Raw genomic sequence first — 3,973 nt, forward strand, 5'->3', positions numbered from 1 at the left:
GTTTGGTTTTTCAAGCTTGCCAGAAGAAACTGAGAAAAAATAATTTCTTTCAGTCATCAAATCTTTAATGACCAAAAGGTACAAATTTAGTTACTCAAACACAAACAGACAGACAAATTATTAGCCCTGGCCTTCATGTCAGTCCAGTATTTCAGAGTCAGATTTAAAGGGGTAGAGACAGTCTGCCCCATGTCACCCCAGAAAGTCATCAGTCCCAACACACACGCAACCAGATAAACAAAAACCAAAACACTGACACACCCCTGACATGGGCGCCACAACCTGATTATCAGAGAACTTGGGAGGGGTCTCCTTCCTAGAGATCTCCCATGGAGCTGAACCTGTTCATCTCCAACAGAGTAATCTGGAGCGTCCTCCAGGATTCCCGTGGCCGCGAAGTGCCGGTATGTCTACCCACTGCTATGACCACTACAGACCGATGGCTCCGCCTCGGAGCCTCAGAAAAACCGAAACCAGATTACAGTAGACAACAAAGATGCAAAGACAGACACAGCAGACAGACAGACAACCACAGTACCTGCTCGAGCGATCCTCCATTCTCTAGTCTCTGGTCCCAGAGAGAGAGAGCTGCTTCTCAGCCAATGCACCAAAATGTAAGACTGGCCCAAAAGCGCGAATCTTACTTGTTGGGAAGGCTCATCTCGCAAAGACCAGGAGACAGAGATCGCTGCAATCAAGCAAGAGGTTTTTTATTTCCAGCATGCTGGGGTCACTCTGTCTTCAGGACAGAAACGGCCCCGAGCTCTTAACTCAAGCATCTTTTATACAGTTTGGTAGGCAGACTTTGATAACAGACTTTGTATGCCACTTATTGGCCACTTTAAGCAATTTTTAAGTAGGTGGCAATGCCTTAACCGTATGCATGTTGTCAGGCCCGAGGGCCTCTTCCATCCTTGTCAAGGGGAGTGCTAACCTTCTCTCCTTTCATACAACACCACTTTAAGCAATTTTTAAAACCATTGGGCTTTTAGCTTTTGGCAGGCAAAGGAAGGACTGAGGTATTGATTAACGGTCTACTCCTCCCTTCCCCCCTCTTTCCTACCTTGGTGTCCAAAGATAAGGACTGGTCATGCTGTTCCTGGAATCAGGTGAGCATACTCCCTTCCTGGAACTGTGTGTACTTTGGGCGGTTTGGGAAGTCCCACCCGCAGGGGCTTGTAAAACCTTGCACAAGCTAATTACAGAAGCAGAAAAGCTAGTCAGTTAATATTCAAGGGTGGGGGAAGGGGTTCAGGTCCACACAAGCAGCATACAGAACTGTAAGATAATAAGTTTATATTGTTTTGGGCCACTAAGATTGTGGTATTTTGTTAGAGCAGCAAAAGAAAATGAACACAGTTCACTAAACACTCATGTTTCCAGAAACACGTTCCTGTGGGCTGTAGAGATAGTCTCCTGCTCTGGGAACCTGAGTCCAATGGGAAAGATAAACAACCTTGCAAACTTCTCCTCTTGTAAAACTAAAATTCCGGGTGCAATATTTAAAGTTTTAAAAGTTTAGATGGACTTCCAGCTTCCGGGAACAGCAAGAAACTTGGCCAAACTAAACTTCCACAGGTAGTAAATAAAATATGAACTCAATATTTTGTGTGTATTTCTAGTTTGTTTGAAGATGTGCAAAAGAAGAAGCAGGCAGAAACCTGAGGATATCTACCCATGAAAGACAGAAATTGAAACTGGTAAGACTCGGGAGCTTTGGCACTTCTTCTGAGTGTATTTCCCAGTCCACTTGCAGCTCAGGACAGCAGGTGTCTGGCTGGCTAAAGAATCAGAGCATAGACCTCGCTTCTGGCAAAGTAGCCAGAAAGCAACAGGGGTTCCAGCAGGGAGAAGCCACAGAACCGTGAGCCCTGGAATCACTATGTAAAATCCTTGCAAGTTCCTCATTGACAATTAACTTCTCATGCACAGAGTCTACCCAGGGGCCCAGCAGAGGAGTGGCTGCTAGAAATTTAAAGAGAATGACTGGAGATTTCACCTGCACTTCTATGTGGCAAATTTTGCCTATGCCCCCCAAATAAATAAGTACATGAAATCTGTAATAAAGGCAGTAAACAGCAGGAGTGCAGTGGGTGTAGATAAAATAAGAAGGGTGGAATGTTGGTAATCATTGCAGCAGTGTGCTAGGTGTGTGGAAGATCAATATACAATTCTGTTTATTGACATCTAACTTTTTTCCACAATAAAAAGTACATTAATACTATATAAGCTCCCTGGTTGGAGCAGAGGGTAAGAGGGAATGATGCTGCAGTGGAGGGACGTGATAGTGATGGCTTACACTTGCAAAAGGACCTGCCCATCCCCAACATGCCCACTGCTGCCCCCACTCTTCAACGCACATGCTATGAAAGGTCATGAATGCTGTCCACTCTGCTATGCACATCGTGTCTCTTCTCCGTCTCCTGCCTTAACCTCTTATACCAATGTCTTTGATGGTGTGAATCCTTCAGTAGTTACTCCTTGTGACAGTCTTTGGAAGCCATAAACTAAAGTTGCTAATGGTATTAAACTCACCAAACTACGGAAAGTCATGGAAACTGATGGTATGTTCTCTCAGGGGGTAGTGAACCCCAACACAGAGACACCTGGTGTGTTTTCTGCCTAAATGGAGCAAATCCCTCCCCCACCCCAATACAGGTCACGTCTCTCTCCACCCAATGCCCCTACTTTTCTGTGCCCACACTGCTGTGGGAATGCTTACAGTGACATTTAGGGAGCAAGCCTATGCCCCAACTGAATTATGGCCCCTGCATAACCCAGAGTTGGCTTAAGGATTTTACGTGGTGTTCTCTGCTCTCTTTATTTCTCCTCCCTCCTTCTCCTCCCTTCCATTCTCTGACTACATTACTCCCTCTTTCTCTTCCTCTGTTTTCTCTATCTTCTCTGCTAGATCAAGAGTCTCAGGACAGTTTGTGGAAAGTATCGACGGTAACAGCCAATTTTTGCTTAGGAAGCATTTGTACGTTTTGAGATTTAGCATCCAACTGCTAGCATCTTAGAAAGAACTCCCTGCTTGACCAGAATTTCTCAAAGTGAAGGTACTTAAAAATATTGTGTCAAGACCTATCTGTGCTCTCTTAGACCCATGGGGGTGGAAACGTTCTGATAAGTGGGGAAAGCAAGAGCAGGTGGCGATAGTGGAGGACCTGAATGAACTTTCATACTTTCAGATGTTTAGACCCAGTGGGAGCTCCAGCTCTCATAATGTCCTCTGCAGGAGCTGTGTGCAGCAGCCATCAGCCTGGAGTGGGTGACAGATGGCACTTTCTAGAATACTGCTGTCCACATGCCTGCTCTGTGGTCCAGGCATTTTGGTCCCCAACACAATGATTTAGGCATCTCTTATGAAAGGCATTGCCAACTTCTGCAGACACCTGTGGAGGGGCGGAAGGTGGGAGGAAGATTGCATATGGGGGAAAAGACAGAGAGAGTATGGGACACAGTCCCTGTCCCCAAAGAGCTCACAAGATAGATCAAGAGATAAAAATCAGCACATGAAAATGAAAAGAAGGTAAAAAAGGCTTAAGTAACTACACACAATAGCAGAAATGATGCCTGATACTACGCTCCCAAATTCCAATGTGATTATACAGATAAGAATTTCTGTATGAATAGAGACATGCCCCCTGGGAAGACAGAGGAGGTTTAATAGGGGAAGTATGATTCAAACTCTTTCATAAAGTGGGAACTGTCATTTCAGAGGGTAGAATCCCGAGAGCAAATTGGTGCAGATCAGCACTTGCCTGATGTGCAGAGCAGAAGCTCCAGTTTGGATAGAGTTATGCATGTATCATTTTCAGGGTGAACCATGCGAGCTTGTGAGTAGACACCATTGTGACCATTATAAACGAGGAGGTCTCTTCCATGTATTTTGTTTGCTCTTGTGTCTTTGTTTCTACTACATTATAAATATGACAACTGACTGTTTTTCTCTATCTGCCGTACAATTCTC

At 44.9% G+C, this 3,973-nt stretch overlaps 1 pseudogene; it reads right to left on the reverse strand.

Moving 5' to 3' along the window:
• Nucleotides 1-809: 809 nt before the first annotated feature.
• Nucleotides 810-956, reverse strand: LOC134381411 (U6atac minor spliceosomal RNA; annotated as a pseudogene).
• Nucleotides 957-3,973: the final 3,017 nt, after the last annotated feature.

This window comes from Cynocephalus volans, chromosome 6 (assembly GCF_027409185.1).
Source record: "Cynocephalus volans isolate mCynVol1 chromosome 6, mCynVol1.pri, whole genome shotgun sequence".
In the NCBI taxonomy this organism is placed as follows: domain Eukaryota; kingdom Metazoa; phylum Chordata; class Mammalia; order Dermoptera; family Cynocephalidae; genus Cynocephalus; species Cynocephalus volans.